This window comes from Hoplias malabaricus, chromosome 6 (assembly GCF_029633855.1).
Source record: "Hoplias malabaricus isolate fHopMal1 chromosome 6, fHopMal1.hap1, whole genome shotgun sequence".
Classification (NCBI taxonomy): domain Eukaryota; kingdom Metazoa; phylum Chordata; class Actinopteri; order Characiformes; family Erythrinidae; genus Hoplias; species Hoplias malabaricus.
Window position 1 is genome coordinate 32,380,233 of NC_089805.1, and position 11,854 is coordinate 32,392,086.

General features: G+C 38.9%; 1 long non-coding RNA gene across 1 annotated transcript; it reads left to right on the forward strand.

Moving 5' to 3' along the window:
• The first annotated feature begins 9,774 nt into the window (after positions 1 to 9,774).
• LOC136699056 (uncharacterized) lies at positions 9,775 to 11,437 on the forward strand. Its single transcript, XR_010803592.1, has 3 exons — positions 9,775 to 9,914; positions 10,272 to 10,330; positions 10,787 to 11,437. It is a non-coding gene; the product is annotated as an uncharacterized lncRNA (long non-coding RNA).
• The last annotated feature ends 417 nt before the right edge of the window (positions 11,438 to 11,854 follow it).

Below are 11,854 nucleotides of genomic sequence, written 5' to 3' on the forward strand. Positions count from 1 at the left end.
TTTTTTTTGAGACATTTTTTGTGACATATTTAAAATATCAGTATGTAGAAAAGCATGTGTAGTATATCAGCCCTTTATCGTTTTATAAAGAGGGGGGGCCTGTAAATGTTTGTGAGGAATTAAAGATGTATTCTCCCCATGACTGTGTGGATTCATTACAGGTGCTCTGGCTTCCTCCCACAGTGCAAAAGTTCGTATGGCTAAGTGGATTAGCTGTGCAAAAGTTTCCATAAGTGTGACTTGATGAGTGAAGGGTGTGATGGACTGGAACACTGTCAGGGATTCTGGGGGCTCCAGATCCACAACCGATAGCAGAATGAAGCAGTTATAGAAAATGAAAAATAAAACATAACAACACAATGGTACAGTAATAATGTAATTGTACATGGACAAATTTTGATGCAAATTAAACAAACAAATTTTTGTTAGCAACCCTAACTCTGCCCATCCACCTGACAGTTCTTAAACTAATTCTATTTTTTAGCTTATTCAAACAAACATACACTCCAAGAATAATCAACAATAGAAAAGAGCAAAAGAGAAATGCAATATAGATGAAAGCACTGTTGCTGTATGACATGTGATGCATCATAACCAGAGGACAAAGGACTTCTTCATCGATTGAGTTTAAATGATCTATGAGCCAGGAAGTTCCACAGCAATTTTTTCAAGAAAAGACCGGAGGACACACACGGGGCTCAGTGCCTTGTGTCCTTTTGTAGGTTTCAGGAGCAAATTGCCCACCTGTTTGGGGTAAGATGTTTGGGGTGAGATTTTAAAAATGTTTATGGTTGGACCTATTATATGTTACATCTCAGCTGGCACACTTGGCTGTGGGTGGGTTGGTAGAGAGCAAATTTTTCAGTTTTTTCATTTATTCATTCATTATCTGTAAGCGCTTATCCAGTTCAGGGTCGCAGTGGGTCCAGAGCCTACCTGGAATCATTGGACGCAAGGCAGGAATACACCCTGGAGGGGGCGCCAGTCCTTCACAGGGCAACACACCCACTCACACCTACGGACACTTGAGTCACAAATCCACCTACTAACGTGTGTTTTTGGATCGTGGGAGGAAACCCACGTGGACACAGGGAGAACACACCAACTCCTCACAGACAGTCACCTGGAGCGGGAATCAAACCCACAACCTCCAGGTCCCTGGAACTGTGTGACTGCGACACTATCTGCTGCACCACCGCGCCGCCATCACTGTTAAATTAACACTGTAAATTTGACCAACACTGACATTGTTGATTAAACAGTGTCACGGGGTTGTGTCAACAGGGTTGTCTTAATTTAGAAAAAGTTTGCATTTTCAGCTGAGCTGCCAATACTGGCTTTACATTTAGCCCATTCTGCATACTCCACTGAGGTATATTTTTAAATATATGCTCATTTTGATGCCAGCAATATCAGTACACCTCAGTAAATATTTGGAAACTGATAAGACCAATTGCTGTAGTTTTGAAAATGAAAATTTTTCCCATTCTTGCTTCGTATAGTATTTATGCTGCTCACAGGATTGTGTTTCTGCTTTAGTTTTTCCATTTCATAATATTCCAAATATGTACACTGGGTGCTGTTGTAATCCATGCAGAATATGAATGGCCATTTTCTTGTGAAAAATAAGCAAGGTGTTCACTGAAAATGACTTTTTCTGGAAGTCAGCATGTTGCTCAAATATCTGTATATATAAGTCAGCATTAATGGTGCCTTCACAGATGTTCAAGCCATCAATGTGCACTAATGCACTTTTATACAATCGCGGATGCTGGCTTTTCAACTGTGTTCTTATAGTGTGGTGGATGGTCCCTCACCTCTTTAGACTGGAGGATGTGGCATTTATAATTTCCAAAAAGGATTTCAAAGTTTGAATTATTGGACCACAGTACACTTTTCGTTAGTCCATCTTAAATGAGCTTGGGTCCAGAGAATGCAACCGTACTGCTTGATTTTGTTTATATTTAGTTTCTTCTTTGAATATTGGCATTTTTAAATTCTGTTTCTGGATGCAGTGATAAACTGTTTTAACATCCATTCATTCATTATCTGTTTATCCAATTCAGGGTCACTCTGGGTCCAGAACCTACCTTCAATCATTGGGTCATGGTTTTATTTTCAATTCAATGAATGTGTCGGCCTGGCAGGTCTACAAAATATTAATAATATAAATCTTAACTGTGTTGCATAGTACACTGTCAGAATAGAGGATGGCATAAGTACATTGTCACTGACGGTCCAACCAGTGTAAATATATCTGTAAGGTACAGCATTGTTTTTAAAGTCCAGTTGTGTTCCTTAAAGGTACATTACATTTTCTTCTCTAGATGAATATTTCTCAGCTTTCATTGCAGAACTTTTTTTTAAATAATTTAACATATGTCCTGGAGATTTATTTGTGTGTGTGTGTGGGCCAGAAGTGGGTCTAATATCTATTTGGTCCACCACCCACCTGACGTCTGGTCCATATAAGGCAGACCTGTGGCTGAGCTGAAGCAGCTGGATTCACCCTGAGCCAATGCCATTATTCAAGGCAAAATCTGGGCCATAAATGATGATGTGAGCCACATTTGGGCAAACTATTCATTAAAGGGGGCATATTGTTCAAAACTCACTCTTTGCGTGCTTTTTTCCACTTGGGTGTCTACTGTTCCTATAAACACTCCAGGCTCGAAAAAAAAAACAAAATATCCATCCATTCTTTGTGAGTCAGTTAAAAGATTTTTTGTCAGAAATCGTATGCTTCTACGAGCATATGGATGGCTCCCTTATTGTTACATCACACTAGGGAAATTTGCATAGACCCAACCTGGCATTCCTGAAGGTGTTTGTGCAGGCAGAGCCGGACATGCCGCTCAGCGTAAACATGGGATTGGTGGGGCATTACCAGCACCTGCTTATTTGCATAAAAGTGTCTGAAAGGGACTTAAACTGGCAAAAATAGAGCTGGTGAGGTCTCTTTATGTGAGAGTGATAATATGTTCCCTTTAATATCTGGGAAGAAATCATATTGTGTTGTATACAATATCCACTGAAGGGATTGCCATTCTGTTTTGCTCTGCCAATTAATTAAGTCAACTCAGTCCACCTTAAAATCCCAAACAATTAAATGCTCCTTTGATTTTCCAGGCGAATTCAAAGTGTAATGGGGTTTTGTTGTGAAATTGAAATCTTCCTGTGAAGTTTACTGAGCCGGATGAGACGAGAATCATCTGTGAGCTATGATCTAGCCCACCCTCTGCTCAGGCAGTGAGACAGAAATAATTACACAGGTGATGCCATTAAATCACCACACCTCCTGTATTAATGGAGGAGCTGAGGGGTCACTGCTGTTTCTGCTGAATAGAAAATCAAACTTACTACAGAGAGGGAAATAGGAGGAAGATAATGTGTGAACGTAATTCAAGGTTAATGAGCTAGAGCTCACCTCAGTGCAGTTATTATGCATTTAAATCATCCATTTACAAGCATGGATTAATTTTGTACTTTCACTTCTGAGTGCTGTACAACCAATAAAACCCTCATTTCTAGACAGACTACCATTCCCTCAAGAGACACATGCTGTACATAATGATTTGCTAATTATTGTGGTGTTCCTTCCCACAGATGCTGAGTGGCTCACACAGTGCTGTGTGTGTGTGTGTGTGTGTGTGTGTACGTTCAGGAGATAAAGGGAAGGGGAGAGGGCAAGAGGTGATATCACGACTCCCATGATGCACTTCAGCTTTCTCTGCAGTTGAATATATTCCTGGGGTTTTGCATGTTGACAGTTGTACTTTACAGCTATTTGCATGGATTGTAGTCTATTTAGGATTTATTGGTTGTGTGTATTCTTGTTTCCTTCCTATTTATTTTCCATGCTTTTTTTAAGAAAAATCTTTTAAAAGAAAAAATATATGAAATTTTGATCAGCAGCTACAACTGTCATCCAATTCTCCACAGATCTATAATTTATAGAGAGACAGACAAACCAGAAAGAATAGGGTTTATTAAACTGAAAGTATATTTAGTGACTATTTGTTTGCACTGCATTGTTTCCACTGATTTTAGTTACTGGCCAATCTCTCTCTCTCTCTCTCTCTCTCTCTCTCTCTCTCTCTTTGCATTTGCATCTCTCTCTGTGTGGCAACTCTCCAGACCCCCCCCCCTCCATATGTGAAACTGCTTGACAACAGGCAGTCCAGATTAAAACACAGATCCAAAAATGTTTAAATGAGAGAATTTCAGAGTAATAACCTCTATTTAAAAAAGAAGAAATATTCAGAGCTCCCTTATGAATATCTCACTCACTTGCAAACAAGAGGCAGCACATTGTTCTCACTGTAATATGTGACCATAGGAACTTCAATACATTCATTTATTCATTCATTCAATGTCTGTGACTGCTTATCCAGTTTAGGGTCGCAGTGGGTCCAGAGCCTACCAAGAATCACTGGGCGCAATACTAAAACCCACACTAGGGGGGCGCTAGTCCTTAACAGGGCGACACATTCACTCACACCTATGGACACTTTTGAGTAGCAAATCCACATACAAACTCCTTACAGATAGTAACCCTGATCTGTGTGACAGCATCACTACCTGCTACGCCACCGTGACGCTCCACAATGTATTACAATACAATGCAATTTAATATCTCATGTTTTTTAGGACTGCAGAACAGTTCGTGTCCTCTGATCTTCTGGTAAGGGTTTCCATAGATGTTTAAACAATGCTGTGAGGAACTGACTGCATTCAGCCACAAGATAATTAATGAGACCACATGATGTTGGAAATTTGAAACCATGTTAGATAATGCTCTTATGTGCATTTGGTACAAAGTATCCCAATAAATGCAATGTTCCATATCTGACATCCAAGCACAGCTATCTCTAAATGTGACATGCTCCATTAAATGATAGAGGATCTCTTATAAAAACCTGCAGTAAGAAGAGAAGCGACCGTAAATAAGCCTGAATTATTAAGTTAGATATAATGGAAAGATGGTGGAGAATGCCTGTCTCTGGTGTTGAATGTCGGTGAAGTTTTGGATTAATCTTCATTGAAGATCACACCCACAGTTAAATATCAAAAATATTAATAAGAATACTTAGCTAATAAGCTAATATAAGCTTTATTTGTCTTGGAATAACTGAAAAACTTTTTTCCTTCATGTAAGCTTTTGACCTTTTTGCTGAAGTTGCTTTATTATTTATGATCAGGATATTTTTAGATCAGATTAAATTTGACAAACATATTTATGTTCCCATAATGTGTGCAAAACTGCAGATAATGTATTTGGAAGAAAGTAATTGACGTAGAAACTCTGACGTAGTTAAGGCACACATTGTGACTTCAGGGGATGTTTGGGTGGGGACAGAAAGAGCTCAGAGGGCAAAGTTTCCATGGCAACAGTGTAAGGGTTTAGTGTGTGTGTGAAAGTGTTTATGTGCTTTCTGTTAGACACAGCACTTAGCATCCAGATTTCTACAGTGGAAGTGAGGCAAAAATGTGTGTTATGTGTATGTGTGTTAAGAGCTCAGTTTTATATTTTAACCTCACACTAAATTACTGAGGAGTGTTTTATAGCAGATATCTGTAGCCAGTTTCATTATTAGCCCTTGGCCTAGATGCATCTAAACCAAACTGATGCAAGGCATTTTCACTTAGATCCACAAGATGCAATTGCAATAAAATCTCACTGATATGGTAGGCCTGAGCTGTTTTGGTAACTTTATAACAGCCTGTGTTTTAGAGTGTACTTTCCCAGAACAATATAACTTCACTGCATGAATAGGTTCATTCAAATGACACATCATTGTTTCATTTTCTCAGCTTTACGGACCATACATGAGAACTTTGTAATTCTACAATTACAGATCTAATTATTGTTCTACATGGCAGTGGTGTGTTAGTTTGTGTTGCACTGGTATAAGCGGATCAGACACAGCAGTGCTGGTGGAGCTTTTAAGCACTGCTCACTCACTGTCCACTATTAGACACTTTTATCTTGTTGGTTCGCATTGTACATGTAAATTCAGAGAGAGTAGCTCACCTGTTGCTACATGTTTTTGTTGGTCATCCTCTGGTCACTCAGAGGCAGCAAGTTACATTATCTTTCATTCAGCTTAAGGTTGGGCAGTATAACAATAATACCTTATACCACGATATTTATAAATGTGGATGGTATCTCAAAATGAGGACAGTATTTATGATGTGTGTGTGGTGTATCAAATTTCCAATATATATGTAATGCTGCATGGTGGAGCCCAAGTGGGCGTAGTCAGTAGGTGGGGCACCTATCAATCATTTTCGACTGCAGCCAGTCAGATGCTAGCCTTTCATTGTCAATCACATTTTACTAAGCCAGTTGACAACAGTGGTTACTTGTCAATAATTTTCCACTGCAGCCACTCGTTTTAACAGATCTTTCAAAAGAAGGCGGAAACTGTGATGCTATTGGTTAAAACTCGCACTATTGAAACTACAGAACATTGGTGAAGCAGGATCTGTAGATGTATTTTACAAAATACTATAACACCAGTTAAACTACTGTGCTATTTTAGTTAGTCCTGCGTAATGTGAAAACTAAACATGGAGAAGCTGCTATGCCGCTCTTAAATGGAACCAGCTGACTTTATCTTTTTAATGAACCAAATACATGTAACAAATTTTATTTTTCTGCAAATATTTATTTGAATTACACACACACACATTCCTCCTCGGCATATTCACCATGCCAAGGACATCCACATACTGAAATGCTTGTGGTGAGGCTAAGAAAATTACCCTACAGCTGTACAATACAGTGTATACAGAAGAAAAGATGGCTATAACGTATACTGTACGTGCAGAACTATTCTAAGTATATAATAATGTGCAGCTCCATAAGTAATTTTATGGAATTTTAATAAATAAGCATGTGTGCAAGATATGACTACAGCTAATTATAATGAATATACAGAAGACAACAAAACTGCAGTGTCATAGTTTTAAATATGAATAAATAAATGTGTGTGCACAGATGCAGTGATCTTTAGCAACTGTCTATAACATACACCACAAAGTGTATAGTCCATATACAAAGCGTACAAAGTATAAAGTCCATATATGACAAATGAAAGAGAATAGCGGCATTGACATGAATGTATGTATGTATGTATGTATGCATATAAAGAGACACATTACGTGATTTCATGAAAAATCAGATGCTAGCCTGGTAAACAGGTTGTGTGCTCAGTGATTGCAATCTGCAGTGAATTTGAGTCTTTATCAGGTGTCACGACTGGTAAATGGCCTGGAAGGATGGGAATTTGTTGTATGTCTTCCTCAGACATGTTCTCAGCACTTCTATGGTGTGTGTGTGTGGGGTGGGGGGAGTTAGTGGCGATGCTTGGGGCAATACCTTATTTTGCTGAAGTCAGTGGGGATGTTTGGTGCCGTAGTTAATTTGGTGCTTCATGATGATCTCTCACTATTTAAAGAACCATAAAATAACATACATGATGTTTCTCCACAGAAAAGTATGTTAGAGTAAGTCAATTTTTATTGTAAAAATAAATCTGCAGAATTTAGAAACAGGACTTTCTTAATATAGACTCCATATTCAGTGATGTGTGAAAAAAAAATCAGAATTACTTTCAAGCTTTTACTCTGAAAGCAGATGTACATAACTGTGTATTCTTCTTTCAATGTAAACTCTTTACTTAAGTAATAACAATGTTAGTACATTGTAAAATTTTTCAGTCCTTTCAAATAAGTAAAATAAGTGCTTAACAAGACTACTTTGAAATCAGCCACTGTTTACAGCATTAACCAGGAAAGACTCTACAGCTGTTTACCATATCTTGAGTGTACACTGATGAATTTTTTTTCTGCCTCCTCTGATTAACCAAGAGTAGTGGCCTATTATACAAAATAAAGATACATATCATGTGAAACATAAATGTTCATTTTGAAGAAATGGTGAGCACTAGCTTACTCTAAGCAAACCTCGCTTCCTAGTTATAGCAGTACTGACTGAACACTTGATAAATATATTGTGGCAGCCAATGGGAGGTGCCACTGGTGCAGAGACTCATGGGACTGTTTTTGTTTGTTCTTAGATGTTCTAGGTATTAATGGTTTCAGTTAATCGGTGATGTTGTGCTGCTCTTACTGTTGTTTATGGGTTGTGGTGTCAGTTATGCATTGTTATTTTGGGTGGCCACCATGACCGAGATGGGTATGGCAATTAATGACCTTGGGCTATCTTCCTGTGTTGTTAAGCTTTGGGTTGTGTCGATAAAGGTGCAGTTTCTGTGGTACACCACCAGGTGGGCACAGGAAACCAGCAGAAAAGCTAAAGATGTCTCTTTCTTCTTCTTCTGGTGCTCGCCACAATATGTTACTGTTCTAGCAGATTATCTGTCTATTTAACAGTCTGTTAAATTCGGTTTAAGTTATACCTAAAACAAAGATGTAAGTTCCCTGACGTTTCAACTTACTTCGCCATATTTTTGCTGCTGCAAAACACACCCCTGTAGGAGAGGTCGTGAACTCCATTGGCTGCAGTAAAGAAATGAAGGCCCTTTACTCACACCCACTGGCGCTCCGGCCTGCAGCAGTACCCTTCTCCAAATTTCTGTTCTCTGTCCTTAAAAGTCGGCTAAAATGTTCATGTGCATTTAAGAGAGCCACAAGGAGGGGGAGCTCAGTGACTGCTGATGTCACGGTCGGAAAACGGTTGGGGGAAAAAACACAAGCTCAGTGTCCCGCCACAGTTGTAAGTTTAGAGCTGAATTTGGGTTAAAAGAGAGAAGAAATCTGTAATCAGACAAATTCTCAGAAAATTCGTTACTCGACTTTATCCTCTAAATATATGTGCTTTGAGCCTCAATTTGCTGAAAAATCTGCTGTGGTGTTCTAAACCACAAATGCCTGTGAGCGCCGGCTGTGTCTAAACGGTGTAACACCATCTTATTTCGCTTATTTTCGAACTTTTCTGTTCCTTCAGAACCAGTTGCTTAAATTTGTTCTCTCAGAAACAGACTGTTATCGTAAACCCGTGTGTCGGTGTGTTCTGTCGGGCTGTGTTTAGCTAAATTCACTCAACTTTGTGCTCACAGATATAAGGCTCAGAACATCCTGACTGTGGGGGGGGGCGTTGATGGTGTCACGCCCCTCGCTGCCGTTGTATGCTTAGCTGAACCTATGTTTAGGTCCTTTCTATTTCTTTTTTAATTCATCCGAGAACTTAAATTTACGTTTAAGCTGCTCCAGATGAGGGTGGGTACATGAGCTTTGCCTGACGTAAACAAGGACTACTGACGTGCAGACTGACCAATTAAATGTTTACAGAGAAGGTTATCGACCAATAACTGTTGCTCTACAGTCAGACCGTCCAATCAGAAGACTTTAGGCTACTTCACCCCTCCCCCTTCTCACTCAAGCGAACCAAACGGAGTAGGAGAGGGCGGGACTCGTTTGTGAACGAAAGGCTTCTCGGGAATTCCGCCCGGACATTTATTTAAGTCTAAAAAAGAGGACATGTCCGGGTTAAAAAGGACGTCTGGTCACCCTAATCCTGACAGAGTACCCCCTTCCCCACGGTAAGACTTTATACCACGATAATATTTTGAGAAAATGTGGGTTTCACCCATCCCGAATTCAGGTAAAACAAAATGCTAAATATTTTGAGAAGCCTCTCGCTGCAGCCTGTAGGAAGGCGGAGTTGGACATCCAACCCCGCCCTCTCACCACGTCAGAAGCCACGCCCGTGCCCAGTGACTTTTCTATGTCCCAAATAGTGCTCTAGTCACTAATAGTACACTATTTTAAGGTAGTGTCCGAAATCGTTCCCTACCCTCGTGAATTCGAACACAGCTCATGCTCGCGCCCTAAAAACTCTCAAACAGAACGTTTTTACGGAAAAAGTAACAGCGCACGTTATGTCGGTGAGTAAAAACATTTAGTTTGTAAGTATAATTACAAAGCTCGTTGTTGTCAGTGTTTTTGCTAGATACACGAACACGTTATAAATACGTTATTTCAGTATGTACCAGTAGGGTCGTAGATAAATACACGAATATTCAACTGCGGCACGCGTGTCGTATGTGGTTGATTTAGCCAAATAATTAACAGAGTTACTGATATTTAATTGCACACAGAAAAAACTTGCTTATAATATTGCCTCCGTGTAAGTAACAAGACTTTTGACTTAAAGAAAAGCTCACAAATGTAGTTACAATGAACATGAATATCACAGATAAACTGTAATCTCCTTTAATGTTTTATTGTTTTATTTCTTTCAGCGTCCACGTTCAGGCCACTTTTGACCCTTCAATGTTCAGTGTTCTCAGCTGTATCTATGGTATGTTTCAGTATGCACTCTACATGGCCCTTGGTTGGCCTTTTGACTTCAGTCAGGTGGTTACTTCAGATTAGGACTTTTTTGAGGATATTCCAGTAAGGCTTTAAACTGCATTCTGAACTTTGTCATTTGTCTGTTAGAGTGACATCCCACAGCTCCGTAGGTGGTGGTGCCGATTACTTTTAGGGAGCATGTCACCTGCAGGGTTTATACACCTGTTACTAAATAACAAACAAAAATATTTACACACACATGCAGCTTTCTCTTTAGACACATTGTACATTGTACTGTGATGTTTTGCATTTTGGAGAGAGCACTTGTTAAAGTCATTGTATTGAGTTATTTACATTGGTTTTGTTTCATTGGTAAATTGCAAACAACGTAATGTTTGTAAATGTAGCTGATAAACCGAATTTTCAGTTAACTTACATCATTTAAATTCCAACTGTATTTTAGAACGGTGAGCTCTAATGAACAAGGAAAGGCCAGTAAACAGAAGAAGGGAAAGACTGAGGAGCGTTCAAGGTCTGATGGTTTATTTGAATTTATAAGGGCACATGTCAGTGTGTAACCAGTGTGACTTAAAAGCAGTTATTTACAGCATCTGATGAGCTCAAATTAGACATGGTCCATTGTTAAATAGTATTTATATTAATTTCAGTCTGGATTTCACCTTGTTTTTTTCTGTTAACAGTAAAGGAGACAGAATGTTTACCGTCTCCATTGAGCAGGTGTTTGTGTCTGTTCTTGAAGATGAACTGGGGATTTCAACTTTCATTTTGCTTAATGTGCAATAGTCTTCACAAATGAGAAAACTGGGGTTTGTTTTAATATATTAATTGGGATGTAGGTTCTGTGGTAAATTTATATTTAGCTTTTTTGTTTCACTAAATTTAAATAAACTGTAAAACAGTATCTGCACTCTTCTATAACGTCTTTAACAGATGCCCCTCACGGTCCTGGAGCAGATTCTATTAGAGGTCGTCCTGGAAGAGGGTGACCACGCTTTTTTAAAGCTCTCACTGGTGTGTCGCCTCTTCCAGGACACTGTTGGAAGACAGTCATTCCGGGCCCAAGCACATTTTCAGTGGCTTGACAGTAAGTATAAAGTGCATTATTGTGTTTCAGTAAACTTTATTTTAAGATGTTTGTATTCCTTATAAGAAGAGGCGGTAATCTGATTATTAATTCTCTAATTCGACACGTACAGCTGTTGTGACTTGGAAACTCTACAGCACAGAATACAAACAACAGTTTCACACAGTGTATGGACTGGAGCGCTGCCTGTGCCGTAGAGAGACGTATAAAGACTGTTTACTGGGTTTGTGAACTGCGTATGAAGTTTGAGGATTGTTTCTTTTGCCAGTGGTTGCAAAAAAGTTGACAAATAAATGTTTTATGATCAGAAGATTTTGTTGGAATTTTGCAGTCAAATGCAGTGTTGCTGGCTTTGATAATAATAATAATAATAATAATAATAATATAATAATAATAATAATATAAATACATATTAATTATACAGCA